General features: G+C 48.0%; 3 non-coding genes across 3 annotated transcripts; 1 reads left to right on the top strand and 2 right to left on the bottom strand.

The window, feature by feature from the left end:
• Window positions 1-3,170: 3,170 nt before the first annotated feature.
• TRNAR-UCG (transfer RNA arginine (anticodon UCG)) lies at window positions 3,171-3,243 on the bottom strand. Its single transcript has one exon. It is a non-coding gene; the product is annotated as a tRNA-Arg (tRNA).
• A 3,034-nt stretch (window positions 3,244-6,277) lies between these two features.
• TRNAK-UUU (transfer RNA lysine (anticodon UUU)) lies at window positions 6,278-6,350 on the top strand. The gene has a single exon. It is a non-coding gene; the product is annotated as a tRNA-Lys (tRNA).
• Window positions 6,351-13,454: 7,104 nt separating this feature from the next.
• TRNAR-UCG (transfer RNA arginine (anticodon UCG)) lies at window positions 13,455-13,527 on the bottom strand. Its single transcript has one exon. It is a non-coding gene; the product is annotated as a tRNA-Arg (tRNA).
• Window positions 13,528-16,236: the final 2,709 nt, after the last annotated feature.

The following is a 16,236-nucleotide window of genomic DNA, read 5'->3' as shown; positions in this document are numbered from 1 at the left end:
GCTGTGAGGATCAAATGAGATGTTTTTAAGTGCTTTACAAACCTTAGAATGCCATATAAATGCTATTAATATTATTATTACAATGGATTGATATGGGAGGGCAGGTAAAGACAGTTATGAGTTAAAGTTAACAGCTAAGTAGGAAGCCTGGGTGACAGGGAGGACGATGGCCCCCTCAGCAGCGATAGAGATATAGAAGAGGGGACCAGTTGGGGGGGTAAACTACTAAGTTTAGCTTTGGATAGCATGGGGAGGGGGCTGCCAGGGCCGAAGCCCACCCTGGGCTTTCCCTCCCTCCAGACAAAGGCTTTTCCATACCTGGGGAGCCTGGTTTGATTCTCTTCAGCTTTAAGGATGGGTCTGAGGCCAGCCAGCTCTCTCTCCACTTTCCACCTGACTTCTGCATTCCTTTAGATACCTTCCTCAAGCACCCCCACCGGCTAACTTCCCTCCCCCCCCCCTTCCTTTTGTGCCTTGTCTGCCCTCAATAGAGTGGGGCTTCTGGAAGCCAGAGATCATCTGTCTTCTTTGTGTTTGATTTCGGGCACCAGCTAGATGTAGTTTTCATGCAGATTTCATGACCCCCATGTTCTTCACCACAGCATCCCCCTCCTCCTGTGTATCCTTGTGGTGCCCAGGACTTATATATATATATATATATATTTAATGTTTGGCTAGGCAATGGGGTTAAGTGACTTGCCCAGAGTCACACAGCTAATAAGCGTTATGTGTCTGAGGCGGATTTGAAGTCAGGTCCTCCTGAATCCAGGGCCGCTGCTCTATCCACTGCAAGCTGCCCCTCCAGGACTTTTACCAAGGGGAATCTATTGCACCTTGAGGGATTCTAGGGCCAGGTCTCTAGCCTGAGGCTGATTCCTGCCTCTACTAAACAGCTGGGATGGAGGTGGGGATTGTTGAAGGAGAACCAGAGGTGAGTGAAGGCCTTTGGAAAAGGAGATGGATGGAAAGGAGGAAGAAAAAGCCCTTCTTTTCTTGGGGGCTTGGGTCTGGGATCTTTGCCCCTCCTCTTGGAGGCTTAGGTCTGGGATCTTTGCCGCCCCCCCCATCTTGGAGGCTTGGGTCTGGGATCTTTGAGTCCCTCACCGCCTCCTCTTGGGGGTTTGGGTTTGGGATTTTGACTCCTCTCCTTTCTCCTTTTTCCATTCCCATAGAGATTTTCTCTCCTGATCAATCCCCTCTAATAGTCATAGCTCCTAAGTGCCTGATGGTGGCTGACAAATGTCATTCACTCACTTTCTGATTGTTCTATTAGATATGTCTTCATTGCCAATGATGCTTGCTTCACTCTTTATTACTCTTTACACTGCATGTTTAATGTTAGTACAAATATAGAATTAGGGCTAGATGCCTGGAATTAATGGCTTGCAAAATACAACCTCTGTTACTGTGACTTGAAGAAAGGGGAGGTTGCCCCATGATTAATAAAAGTATCCCAGTGGATTTGAGCAGGAAACTCCTCCAGGATCCTTTGGTTTGAAGAGGAGACTGAGAGAATAAAACAAGGGTATTATACAGATATTAAAAAGAGATGTCAAAGACTGGAAGATCCTGAGGTAATGCGAAGTAAGGAGAGGCCTTGGGAAAGTGCTCAAGGTAGTAAATACTCTGGGGATTATTGACTTGCTGGGTTGTGCAGAAATGTCCTGGTCATTGACAGCAGTAGAGAGCACCCACAGAAAGGTTTACACAGTCCCTTGAGAGGAGAAAAAGTCTGTCAGGAGAGTAGAGATCTTCATGAGAAAGAGCAGCCTGACAGCAGATTGAAGGGTATGCTTAAATGAAACAGCAAAAACTCCGCTACGAAGTGAAAAGAATCAAAGCTGGGTCCTCCAAGACAAAAAGCAGTAGTCTGCGTTGGGAGAGAAAGAATGATTGGGTTAAAAGGGTGCCAATGCCTGTGGGAAAGGGGGAAAACAGGCTTATCACTAAGCTGAAGATGGGACCCTTCTCTGACACAATGCAATGTTTTTCCTGAGAACAGATTGGGTTGGGTCAAAAAGGTGGCAGAATAGGGGTGTGTATGTGTGTGTGTGGGGACTGATGGCTAATGGAGTTAGAAAAGATGAGAAGCCCAAGCAGATGGCTCAGAGGGTCAGCTTTGTGGCTTGCCCAGTGTTTGAAGGATGCCCAGTTTGAACTCAGAGGCTCAATCTGTTTGGACAATTGATTTATTATCACCAGGACATCAAGGCAAATAGAGAATCTCTTTGATAAGAAGGAGTCTACTGACTTTGTTGGTCATGTGAATGAGGTACACAAAAGAGGGCCTTTACTAAGGAGAGAAGTAAACCCCATGAGAGGGGATGAGGTTGGATGGCAACAAGGCCCAGCAGCTCAGACATACTATGGCTTCTCATTTAAAAAATGGAATGGTTATTTCAGGGAGCAGCAAATAGACTGGTCTGGCTGGCAGCTAAAGGGTAAGAGTGAGTAAGAGGAAATCAGTCTGAAACTGGGGGGATCTGTGAAGCTAGATTGTGGGCACCAGCTGTCATTGTCCCAGTTAGGTACTGAGACCTGTCCTAGGGGCAGCAGGAAGTCCATGAAGGCTGTTGGATGAGCCAGGGAAAGGAGCTCACTAGTTCCCATGGCATTGAATCCCATTTGGTTGAGCTCCTCCTAGGGATACAAGGAGGAACAAGAAAGAAGAGAGCTCTGTGGATGGTGGACCAAGATCCCCAAGCATTGGGGGGAAAGGCTGTGTATCTGTTGGAGGGCTCCCCTGAGGAGACTTTCTGGGCACTCTATGCCCTCTTGGGTCTCCTACTTGGAGCCCTAGCCTTTGAAAAGATGGACATTTATTTCATGTTGGTGAATTCGGAATAACAATAAAAAGGGCTGTATTGACACCGTGGTGGAGGGGATGCGCTTGTGGGAGTCCTGGTGGTGACACGTTTATTACCAAGGGGTGGGAAGGCCTTGGCCACCCATCTCTCCCATCTCAAGGCTGGAGGGAGTGAGACCGACTTGGCCACCTTGTCCCTTCCACCCCAAGCAAGGGTGGCTCTATCCCAAGATTCCACGGGAGAATGATCTCCTCAAAGGAGGTTCCACCTAGTGGGATTCTTTTTAGGTCCTGGGAGTCTGAGAAGGTCTGGAGGGCCACAAGCTGAGAAAAAAGGGCAGTTTCGGAGAAAATGCAAGCTCTCTAACCACGAAGGGATTCGAACCCTCAATCTTCTGATCCGAAGTCAGACGCCTTATCCGTTAGGCCACGTGGTCTTAGTGCTAACCTGTCCCAGCCTAGCAAATAGGGCACAAGCCCTTTGTAGGCGCTGAAAAGCCACTGAGCGCGAATCAACAGAGATTTGGAAAGCACCTCGCTGACGGTGAAGCAGAGCCGGAACAGCCCCGCACGTGCCTCCTGGGGGGCTCGCGTTCCCCCGACCCACGGAAAGCCGAAAGCCGAGGACAGCGTCCGCACGCCTGCAGGAACCGGGAGCCCCAGGGTGCCGGGGCCATGCTCTCCTGAGCTTGAAAAGGCGCGGAGAGGGTCAGGAGCCACCGGGGCGGGCGCGGCAGAGCTGGGCTTTTGGCCTGATGGGGCCTCTGTGGAGGCTTGTTCTTGGTGCAGCAGAGTGGCGCAGCGGAAGCGTGCTGGGCCCCTAACCCAAAGGTCGGTGGATCGAAGCCCCCTCTGCTAGATGTGGGCTTTTGGCGCCCCTGCCAAAACTGGGAAAATCGACGTGGCCCCAGGACAGACGGGGACGCCTGAATCTCCGCGCTATCAGAAATGGTTATAACCAGATACCCTTCTACTAACGTGAAGAGCGGCCGTGCCGTGAATTGTGGGGGAGTGTATGACGTTCGCCTTATCACACCATTTGTCGTTTTGCTGTTTACTCATGTTCGAGTTGTGCGACAAAGATACTGCAGTGGTTTGCTGTTTCCTTCTCCAGCTCACTTTACAAATGAGAACCGAGGCAAACAGGGTAAAGTGACCTGCCCAGGGTCACACAGCTGGTAAGTGTCTGAGGCCAGGTGTGAATCCACGAAGAAGAGTCTTCTTGACTTCAGGCCTGGCGTTCTATCCACTGTGCCCCCAATATCTTACAATACAAGACATCGTATGATACAATAGAATATAATATGATACAATATAACATATTCTTTAATGCCTGCTTTCTCTCTCAAAACTACTCCCCCCAAACAAAACAAAACAAAACAAAACAAAACACCTCCACCCCTCCTACTGAGTCCAGGCTCTGTCCCACATCTTCCCTGAGGAAACTGAGGCCCCTCCCATGCCAGAGCACTCCATCTCCTCCTTTCTTGTTGACTTCATTCTGTCCCCTTTCATTCCTGTCCCAGAGGAGGAGGTATCTCTACCCATTCCTGAGGCTCATCAATTCCTCTTTGAACTCTGCTCCTCTTGGCTCCCTTACAAACTCCTCCTTTTTTCTGCTCTTCAATGCTATGCAGTTGTAGCAACATTAGTAGTAATAGCAGCAGCAGCAGCAGCCAGTAGTAGTAATAGTAATAGTAATAGTAATAGTAATAGTAATAGTAATAGTAATAGTAATAGTAATAGTAATAGTAATAGTAATAGTAATAGTAATAGTAATAGTAATAGTAGCAGCAGCAGCAAATAGCTGGCATTTAATAATAGTAGCTACTGCTACTATTACTATTACTACTATTGCTGCTGCTGATACTTCTACTGCTACTAATGTTGCTACTGCTGCTGCTACTTTTATTGCAGTAGCAGTAGTAGCAGCAACAGCAGTAGTAATAGTAGCGGTTGCTGCTGTAACTACTGCTGTTGCTATTGCTGCTGCTGCTGCTTCTACAGCTGTCCTATGTAGTTCTGGCTCTCTGTCACTGAGGACTGAGCAGAGATCTCAGGCCACTAAAACTTAATAAAAGACAGAGATTTCCCCCAGAATTTCCCCCCAGGCTGAGAATGGCCCCTAGTATACAAGAGAGAGGCAATCCAGTGGCACTGGCCTTCATGTTATTCTTTGCACGAGACCCTTGATATTCCAACTCGTGCCTTCACCCTGGTTGCTCCCCATGCTTGGAGCTCTCTCCCTTCTCTGCCTCCTAGCTTCCCTGGTTCCCTTTGGGTCCCAGTTCAAATCCCTCTCTTCTGCTAGAAATTTTCCCTACCCCTCTACATGTGCCTTCTCTGATTATGCTGATTTATTCTGGTATACCTTGTTTGTACGTGGCTGTTTGCATGTTGTTTCTCCCATTAGAATGGGAACTCCTTGAGGGCAGGGACTGTTTTTAGCTTTCTTTGAGTCTGTCCCCAATTCCCATCAATGGCAATGACTGAATAAGTTGTAGTAAATGATTGTAATGCAATACTATTGTGCTGTAAGAAATAATGGCAGGTGGACTTCTGAAAAACCTGAAAAGACTTGTATGCACTGATGATGAGTGAAGTGAGCAGAACCTCCTGGTATACATTGTATACAGTAAGATGATCAACTATGAATGACTCAGTTTTTTTCAGCGATATGATGATTCAAGACATTTCCAAAGGCCTCATGATGGAAAACACCATCCACATCCAGAGAAAGAGCTATGGAGTCTGAATGCAGATCAAATCAGACTATTTTCACTTTGTGTGTGTGTATGTGTGTGTGTGTTCTTTTGGTCTCTTTCTTCTTTCCCAACACGATATGTAAATATGTTTTACATAACTGCATGTACATAACCTATATCAAATTGCTTACCATCTTAGGGAGGGGGAAGATGAGGGATGGAAAGAGAAAATTTAGAACTCAAAAAATTTTTAAATGAATGTTAAAATTCATTTTTACATGTAATTGGAAAAAAATAGGATACTATTTTTAAAAGTAATCTATCCCCAGTGCTTAACACAGTACTGGGCACACAGCAGGCACTTAATAAATGCTTTTTGATTTGACTTGACAATGTCTAGCGAAGGTCATTTCCATAGGGAGGGAGCACTAATACCTTTAGGTACCAGGAAAGACTTCCTGTATCCTCTGGTACCTCAGTGTAGAGGGGCAAGTGAAGGCAACTGAATTGGAGCTTTGAAGGACAGCCTGGTCAAAAGCACTGAGGTAGGAGATGGAATGCCTATTTGGTGGAACAGCAGATAACTCAGCATGACTGACTCCCGGAGGGAGTCTATGAAATGGACTGAAAAGCCTTAGAGCAGGTACCCATCCGTGGAGGCTTGTCTTTGGGGATGGCCATGTGAGCCAGGAAAGACAAGACCCTCTAAAAAGAGGCTCAGAGGCCTCTGGTTAGCAGATAAGTAGTGAAGGAGGGCTTTTGGGAAGCTTGAATAGCTCAGTTGGTAGAGCATCAGACTTTTAATCTGAGGGTCCAGGGTTCAAGTCCCTGTTCAAGCAATTCTCTATTTTTACTTGTGGGGAGATTTGGGATTGAAATGATGCTGACTGAGAAGTCTGTTTTGAAACAAACCATTCCTCTGGGGCCAGCCTCACTCTTGGTAATAGGAAGCCATGCTGAGAAAGAGAGAAGATACACAGAGAGACAGAGACAAAGAGGAGAGAGACACAGACAGAAAGAGAGAGGAGAGACAGAGAGAAGGCCCTCAACATCTGGATGTTGACTTGAATATATTCCCCCAACAGCCCAATGACTGTCCCCTCTCAGGAATGTGGTAGGAGATGGGCTCTGAGGAGTGCTCCTAATAAACCACTGAGTCCTAGATGAGGATGATCAAAGCTCATGGATTAGAAGCCCAGCAGATTCCTGCCTATCATTTTATTTTTTTTAAATTTTTTTTTCTGATAAAAGAACTTTAATTTGACTTTTGTCACCTAAAACAATTTGTTGTAGTTGTTCAGTTATTTCAGTTGTGTCCTACTCTTCATGGCCCCATGGGCCTCTGTCCATAAGGTTTTCTTTTTTTTTTTAAATTTTATTAATTTATTTTGATTTATCAACAACCACTTCCATATGCTTTTGAGTTTTAAATTCTTCTCCCCCTCTCTCCCCACCACCCTCCCCAAGACGGCACACAATCTGATATAGGCTATACATTTACATTCCTAGTAAACATATTTTCACGTTAGTGAAGTTGTAAGTAAAAATTAAAACCAATAGGAGGAACCATCAGAAAGAGGAAACAAAACTCAACAGAAGAGAAAAAAAAATAACAATTCAACTTCCATAGTTCTTTCTTTGGATGTGGATAGCCTTTTCCATCACGAGGCCTCTGGAGATGTCTTAGATCCTTGTATTGCTGGGAAGGGTTAAGTTTATCAATATTAGTCATCACACAACGTGGCTGTTACTGTATACAACGTTCTCTTGGTTCTGCTCACTTCACTCAGCATCAGACCATACAAGTCTTTCCAGGTTTTTCTGAAGTCAGCCTGCTCATTATTTGTGATAACACAATAGTATTCCATTACATTCATATGTGACAAATTGCTCAGCCATTCCCCAATTGATGGGAATCCTCTCAGTTTCCAATTCTTTGCCACCACAAAAAGAGCTGCTATGAATATTTTTGTACATGTGAGTCCTTTTCCCATTTGTATGATCTCTTTGGGATATAGCCCTAGAAGTGCTATTGCTGGGTCAAAGGGTATGCACATTTTTATAGCCCTTTGGGCATAGTTCCAAATTGTTCTCCAAAATGGTTGAATCATTTCACAACTCCACCAACAATGCATTAGTGTGCCAATTTTCCTACATCTTCTCCAACATTTATCATTTTCCTGTTTTGTCATGTTGGCCAGTCTGATAGGTGTGCTGCGGTACCTCAGAGTTGTTTTGATTTGCATTTCTCTAATCAATAGTGATTTAGAGCATTTTTTCATATGACTATAAATGGCTTTAATTTCTTCATCTGAGAACTGTCTGTTCATATCCTTTGACCATTTATCAACTGGGGAATGACAGCCCATCATTTTAGAGCCTAGGCCCAGAGAGGCCAGTGACTTGCCCAAGGTCACTCATCTGGGATCCCAATGCACAGTCGTACATTCTGTTCCTTGTAGACCACACTCTTAGCCTCTGACAATGTCCCTTCTCCAATGTTTTCCTGGGTATTTCTGCTGATCCGGCTTTTCCCGAAATACTAAAGACAGCTTGCCAACAATGGCCCAAAGTGTCAGGCAGTTGGGATATGGGGTCTGCTATGCAGGAGGACTAGCAGAGAGGCAAGTGTCACTGGGTTATATAGTACACGGAGGGGAGTTATATATCTGGAGACTGGGAAGATGGAAGGGAAACAAATTGTGAAGGGCTTTGTTTGGCCCAGAGAGAACTTCCTACCTGATCCCACCAGTAAGTGGAACCCTGGCATTGATTGGAGTAGAAGCGTGACGTGGCCACACTTGGGCTTTAAGAACTGACTGAAAGATGGACGCTGGAGTAGGGAAATCCTGGGGTCCTCTGGTTGCTCCCCAGAATGGACATTCCATCTCCTGCCTGGGCCCTTTGTACCCCCAGGGCTGGAATGGTCACAGTCACTTGCCCCTGTCTTCATTCTGAAGTGCCTTGAAAGACTGACTGAGGTCCCAGGTGTCACCAAAGGCCTCCCCCTCATCCATCTTGTCCTCTGCTGTCCCTGTAGAATGCAGCTGATGGAGGGCACAGATTGCTGTATTTCCCCTTCTGTCCCTTGGGTTCCTACCTCAGGACCCAGTGTCCAGGAGACATTTTGATATTTGTTCAGGAATTGGCCTGATTCCTGCCCCTTCCAGTACTGGCCAAAATGGCTTGTCCCCTACTTCGTAAATTAAATGAAGAAGCTACAAGGGTCATGTGGTCTAGCAGGCCTGAGTGTTGGTGGTTCAATTTCTTCTATAGGGTTGTTTTACCCTCTGTCCTTGAGCCTTGCACACCTAAAGACTAGACAAGGTTGGTTGGTTTTGTTTTGTTTTCCCATGAGGGTTGGGGCAGCAGGAAGGTGGCTGGCTCCCACAGGGAAGCACCGCCCTCTTCCTTCTCCCTTGCTGCTTTCTTTTTCCTGCCCTACCCTGTGAGCAGAATTCTTGTGGTCTAGAAAGATTCCTACTAAGTTTAAGGGGGAAGCACCATGCTTTCTCTTCCCTGAGGAGATCGTTTCTACAGTGAAGTGACCTTTGGAGACAAGAGCCAAGGTGGCTGGGACAGATCTCCAAACTGGCCTTCTTTCTCCATAACTAACTTGATGAGGGGATTTGCCAGCCTCAGCCAGCAACCCTTGCCTTCACTCTCCCCATCTCATTCTCAGGGAGTCTTGTCAGGCGTTAGAGGATCAGCAACTTCTGGGGAATTACTCATTTTATAGCTGAGGAAATTGAGGCTGAGTGACTTGCCCAGGCAGGGCCACATAGATGTGAGTACCTGAGGCAGGACTAAAATGGAAGTCTTCCTGATTCCAAGACCAGGGCCCTGTGGTCCCAGTTCATCAGAGACATTGCAGATTCAATATCACCTTTGTTCCTGTGGGACAGGCTCCTGCTCCATGGGAGGCACAGGGTGCTGTGGACCAGCTCCCTTCCTGGCACCCCTTTCTGCTACTTCACACTTATCCCCAACAAGCCCAGGCTCCTATACTCCTGTCTGATTCTCCCCTACCTTGCCCTAGTGCCCTCTGGAGACTCACTTCTCTTGTCAACAAACCACCTTCAGTGTTGTTGCACCTGGGCTGTTCCTCTGCCTCCCCACCCCCCACCCCCATTCCTATGTAGGCATTTGCTAATGCAGGCAGGCAATCGAGAAGCATTTATTAAGTGCCTACTATGTTCCAGGCACTCTACCAAACCACTAGGGATGCAGAGAAAGGCAAACGCAGTCACTGCCCTCAAGGAGCTTACATTTTAGAGGGGAAAACAACATTCAAATAACTATGTACGCATGAGATAAATGCAGGCAAAAATGGAAATGATCTCACAGGGAAGGCATTAGAGGTGGGACCTGAGAGCGGGGGAGTGAGGACCAGGAAAGGCCTCCTGTGGAAGCCAATGTTTGAACTGAATCTTCAAAGAGGCCAGAGAAGCTGCTAGATGAAGGAGGGTGTTCCAGGTGTGGAGGTCAGGCAGCGAGATGGAGTGGCCCGTGGAAGAAACTGTGAGAAGGCCAGTGCCCCTGGTTCTTAGAGAGCTGCTGTGTAATGTGGAGTAATGTGTAAGCAGGCTGGAAGTGTGGCAAAAGGCCTCAACAGCCCAACAGAGGATTTGGGGTTTGATCCTGGAGGTAATAGGGAGCCCCTAGAGTTTATTGAGTATTGGGTTGGAGTGGGAGGGAGTGCCGTGGTCAGCCTTGCTCTTTGGGAAGATCGCTTTGGTGACTCAATGGAGGATGGACCAGTGGGGAGAGACTTGAGGCAGGCAGACCCACCTGCAGGGTATTGCAATAGTCCAGAGATAAGAAGATAAAGTCTGTGCCAGTATAAGATGACAAAGGGATGGGGGAGGTATGTTGCAAAGGTAGAATCTGCAGGCCTTGACAACATATTTGGTTGGGTTTTTTTTGGTGGAAAGAGAATGACTAGTCAAGGATGACACCAAAGTTCTGAGCCTGAGTAATGCCCTTGAAAATAATTAGGAAATTAGGAAGAGAAGAAGGAAAGATGATGCATTCCATTGGAGGTATTCTGAGTTTAAGATGTCTCTAGGACATCCAGTTGAAGAGATTCAGTAGGTAGTTGGTGATGAGAAACTGGATCTTAGGAGGAAGGTTAGGAGTGCTTAAGTGGGTCTGAGAGTCATTGACATGGAGATGATAACTGAACTCATGAGAGCTGATGAGAGCACCAGGTGAAATAATAAAGAGCAGAAATTCTTAACTTGGGGTCTGTGAAATTATTCTTTTAAAAAAACATTTTGATAACTGTGTTGTTATTGTTCAGTCATTTCATAGCCTTTGTGACCCCATCTGGAGTTTTCTTGGCCACTAGAGTGGTTTGCCATTTTCTTCTTCAGCTTATTTTACAGATGAGAAAACTGAGGCAAAGAGGGTTAAGTGACTTGCCCAGGTTCACACAGCTAGTAAGTGTCTGAGACTGGATTTGAATTCAGGAAGATGAGTCTTCCTGCCTTCAGGTCCAGCACTCTATCCAGAACTAGCTGATAACTGTATTTAAACACAATTGGGTTCCTTTTTAATCCCATTTATTTCATTTTATGGATTTAAAATCATGATTCTGAGGAGTGTGTGGACATCACCAGGCTTTCGGAGCAGTCCAGGACACAGAAAAGTTTAAGAACCCCTGGTGTAGAGGGAGACCAGGACAGAGTCTTGGGGGATAGCCATGGTTAGTGGGTGGGACATGCATGGAGAAGGAAGACCCAGCAAAGGAGAATGAGCAGAAAGGTCAGAGAGGTAGGAGGATAATCAGGAGAGAGCCATGTCATGAAAACTGAGAATCAGGAGGAAAGTGTGGGAGATAGCTGGGGAAGGCTTCTGAGAGATATGAGATGAGAAGGGAGAAGTGGGAACTCTCCTCTAATGGATTTTGTTTTTCCAGTTGGGAGCCCGGAATATTCCAACTCTTCCACCTCAATTATTGAATAAGGTAAATAGTTGAAAGCAAAACCAGTGGTAGAAAGGGTGACCAGGGAATCTGTGTCATTGGGAGGGAGCCAGTCTCTGGGATTGGAAGAAGAATGGAATGAGAAAGGACGAGGTTTGAGATGAAAAAGTTTCTTCAGTATTGCTGTGATGCCAGGGTAGAGAAGGCTAGGTCCTTCATCTCTTGGTGGAATCACATGGAGTGTCATAACCAAGACCTCACCAGATGCCATCTGTGTCATCTTTTAACAATGCCGGTGAGAACTTCTGGAAAGGGGTGGGAGGAGCAGCCTTTGCCCTTACAAGAAGGGGCCTTGGTGACCCCATCTCTCAGTGGATGAGGAACTGATACAGAGGCCTGGGTCCAGGAGGGTTGCAGGACTGCAAGGGAGGGACAGTGTCAAACTTGGAGAATCTGGTTAAGATCAGAGAGCCTTCACCTGATAATAAACACAGCCTGGCCAGTGCCTTCATGTGGCTGTCCTCACTGGGGCAAACCCAGCCCAGGTTCCTTCTCCTCCCCATCAGTATGTGCTTCCCCTGTCCTGTCCTCTCCAAGCTTTGCCACCACGTGGCAGAGTTCTGCAGATCTAACAACTATGGCCGGTTTTATCAAACGCATGCAGGAGCTTCTCTGACTTCTTTTTCACAGTCTGTGTCTTTCGGTGTTCTTGTCATCAGAATCAGAAAGCCCACACAGTCTGGTGCACCCTTACCTAATCACATCCTGCCATCCAGCTCTGGTGGGCTCTGCCCAAGGGTCCTCACTCCAGCTCCCAATTCCTTTGTTGTTGTCAGACCATCCCCATCCTTGTCAAATGGGAGGAGTCTTCTTGGACTCTTGGAGTCTTCTGCAGTCCGATCTTGGGTCAGTCCATCAGCCGTGTTGAAAGTGTTGCTGGGTGCCCAGATTCATATCAGTCAACCTCCACCCTCCCGGGTTGCCCTCCTGAGCCCTCCTGGCGCTTTGAATTCTGTCACCCCTTTCTGGATCCTAGACCAAAGTTCCCCTTCCATGGATAGGGTGAGCCAATTCGAATGGGATCAGTAGGGAGTCCTCTTGTCTCGCCTTGTTTGAGAACCTCCTCAATCCCTGATTGCTTTAAGGCTGTTTGAGAAGAGATTTCTAACTGTGGCTGTAGATGCAGGACTGACCTTTCTCTTCTTTCTCTCCACTATGGGCCGCTGCCTCTCCTAGCTTCGCCTCTCAGAAGACCCAACCCAGGCTGCCCTGGACCTGTCTGGTGGGAAGGGAAACCCCAAACCCAGAGAACTGCAGCACACCCATCCCTGGCTCCCTTTCTGGGATTAAGTGAGAGTAGTGGGAAAGACACCCTCTGGTCTCGGGGTGGCAGGCCCCGAGTGCAGAACCCCATTCTGACTTTTTTTAAGTCATTGTGTGTCTTTGCAATTTCCTTTGGGGGACAAACCTGGCCCAGGATAAGGGCCCTAGGGCACCCGGCTCTCCCCGCGCCCATCTATCCTGGATCTTCCTCTGATGTTTCACCCCTTAGGGGCAGGGGCGGTGAGGGGGTGGGGGGAGGCAGGGCTCTCCAAGGTTCTGGCAGAGAATCTGACCCAGAAAGATCCTACCCAAGAGGAAAGTCTGTGAGAAGAATCCCAGCCTTGGCCAATTACAAGGGCGTGGAGGCTGGACCCTGGGGATGGCTTATCAAAGCCTGGAAGCAAAGAGAAAACAGAGAATGCAAAAGCCTCGAAAGATCCCCTTGTTGGGGCCGGGGAAGGACAGGTTCTGGGGGTAAGGGGCTGAGAACTTCTCCCTCCAAAGTTGGGGTCTCAGCAGCGACGCGGAAGCGGAGGAGGTGGTGCGTGGGTAGAGGAAGCCTGCCGCGAGCTGTGACAGAGACCTGGCTAGGGGTGTGGGGGGGGATTCAGACAAAGGGTCGCTGCTTAGCCAAGCTCAGGTGTGGACCCGCAGAGAACGAGGGACCACAGAACAAAAGCTCGGTGGCGGGGAATAACCACAAAGGGACTCGAACCCTCAACGTTCTGATCCGAAGTCAGATGCCTTATCCATTAGGCCACATGGTCGCCAGCAGCCTGTTTCCTGGCTTGGCCCACAGCAGAAGAGGCGGGATTTCGGCTGCTACCAGAAAAACAGTTCATCCAGTTCTCCCAGCTCGGAGATGAGTTTCCAAGGCCGCCCTGGGCGCCCCCTCCTCCCCAATGCCCCTCAAGTCCTGGCCTCGGAGCCTCGGGGACGCACGACAAATCAAACCAGCATGCGCGCGCGCGCACACACACACACACACACACACACACACACACACACACACACACACACACACACACACCCCTCAAGTCTGCACAACGTCACTGCACCGTGGAGGAGCCAACAAAGCTTCCCCTGGGCCAGCTGGGACCTCTGCGGGGCTTCCCAGGAACCCAAGGATGCCCAGGAGGCAAAGGGAAGGACTGCCTTCTGGCCCTGGGGGCAGCCCGGCCGGAGGCACCGAGACAGGTCATTGTCATAGGAATGCCTGTGAGAGAGCTGCACATGGGCACTTGGAGGGACCGGGGTGGGGCGGGGGAGGGGGCGGCGCTAGGTAGACCCGGATTGCGAAGATCTCTGTGCTTTCAATGTTAGACTGCGGGATCTGTGTACATCCTGGAGGCAACAGGGAGCAAGTGAAGACTTCAGAGTGAGACCCGGAGAACTTTCCACGTCCTGCCACCGTCACGAGTGTTCCTAAGTTTTAATAGCTAAAAGCTGCACCCGAATTTTCGGGACACCCTGATTCTGCTGTCATCCTAATAGGCTCCCCATGTGGGTACCAGGGGAACAAAATCAGGCATTTAAGGGTGGGGGAGCCTCCCGACCCGAATGGGGCTTCCCGCTGACCACTTCCAGTCTCCACGTCTCTGGCTGTTCCCACAGCGGTGCGCACATAGTGGCTTTCCCCCCTCTTCCCCTTTGACTGTCCGCTTCTTGAAGACAGGGACAGTCTCTTACCTTTCTTTGAATCCCAGGGCTTGGCACAGTGCCTGGCACATAGCTTCCTGACTGCTGGCCTAATTTAAAGAGATATAATGAAAGGTGGTGGGGAGGGGTGAGAGACAGGCATGGTCTCTTCTGCAGGGGCATTACAAAGCTCCAAGCTATCCAGGCTCAAATATCGAGCGCCCCTTGTCACGTTTTTCACCAAGGCTTCGTAATATTTACAGCAGTACTTTTTTTGTGGTAGCAAAGAACTAGAAACAAAGTGGATGCCCATTGATTGGAGAACGGCTAAAGACACCAAGGCCCGTGAATGAAATGGCATTTGACTGCTGCAAGAACCCACAGACAGGGAGCTGCCCAGAAGCACAGGGAGACTTATATGAACTGATGTACAGGAAAGTAAAGCCAGCCAAGGACCCAGTCTCCAGATGAGCACATTGCATATGGGGAGAACAGCTGCCCCCCAAAATAATGGAATACTGATGCTTGGAAATAAGGACGAAGAAACTTGCCCCAAAGAAGGGAAGTGAGAGGGCACCACCCCCAATCCTTGAGAACGTGGAGGGAAAGGTCGGCAGCAGGTGGGGATCAGTTTTGCTAATTATTTTTTTCTCTTCTTATACTTTTTCTTGAAAAATGCCTTCGTTATCAGAGGTGGGCATCTTTCTGGGAGAGGGAGAGGAAGAGTTGGTTTGGATACAGGGGAAAACTTAGGTGACAGTGAAGAGGTCTAGAGGTTTGGGGTGCTGGAACCCCAAGATTGTGACATGGGCCCTGCCTGAATGAATTTAACTCAAATCTTCTTCCAGCCAGAAAAAAAGTTTATTAGAATATCCATTATATTGGGCAAACATGAGTAAGCAGTGGCTAGATTTTAGGAATCTGAGCAGTGGCTAGATTATAAGAATCCAAGCATTTTAAGGGAGACAATATGGAGCTTACATACAGAAAGACAGTGGGAGGGATCTAGGAGTGGACCTGAATGGGAGTGGTCAGTAAGCTGGGAAGAGCAGAATGTCAGAGACCTGGACCATGTGGCGAAGGGAGAATGGAGTCTAGATAGGATTAAGGGTGGAAAGTGGCTGGGGTGGGGAGGGGGTAACAGAGAATTGGGAGATAGGGTATAGGTGATAATGAAAGGCCAGTTGAGTGGATTGCCTCAGGCAAATGCCAGAGGTTTGGAAAAGTCCAGGGATTTTCCTTTTTGGGGTCCAGACCCCAAAGCCACCATCTTTTCCTTTTAGGGGTTCAGATCCCATCACCATCATTAGCAAAAAAAAATATCAGTAAGAATTTATTTAACAAAGAAAGTGTCTTCCCATTTGGCCCCAGTGCACGGTCCTGCCAGCTCTCACTAAGGGCAGAGATGGAGAGGAAGCTCAGGACACAGCAATCCTCAAAGCCTCTTGTGATAACCCAAGGTCTCAAGGGCAGAGGATGGGGCCTCCTCTAGCCCAGGCAGAAACCAGGCCCAGGGAGATTGGTTAAGCCATGATTGGGATTTCAGAGAGAAGGAAAAAATCCCAGAAGGCTGAGAAATCTTATGAGTGCTGGGAGATCCAGGCAGATCTTTTAAATGATGTTCAATTCAGTTCCACCAGGCTCTGGGCTAGACACACAGTGTCACAGTCCACACCCTGAAGGAGCTAACATTCTTTTGGGGAAACAAGAAATGTGTCCATGGAAATGCAAACTATATATATAGTATTGTGTGTGTGTGTGTGGGTGGAAGGGAGTGAAACTGGAAGAATAGAGCCCAGGAAGGGCTGTTTGTTAACAATAGAAGGAGAATTCCAGAG

Source organism: Phascolarctos cinereus, unplaced genomic scaffold, assembly GCF_003287225.1.
Source record: "Phascolarctos cinereus isolate Bilbo 61053 unplaced genomic scaffold, phaCin_HiC Scaffold_9;HRSCAF=440, whole genome shotgun sequence".
Classification (NCBI taxonomy): Eukaryota; Metazoa; Chordata; class Mammalia; order Diprotodontia; family Phascolarctidae; genus Phascolarctos; species Phascolarctos cinereus.
This window is presented reverse-complemented; position numbering and strand designations above follow the sequence as displayed.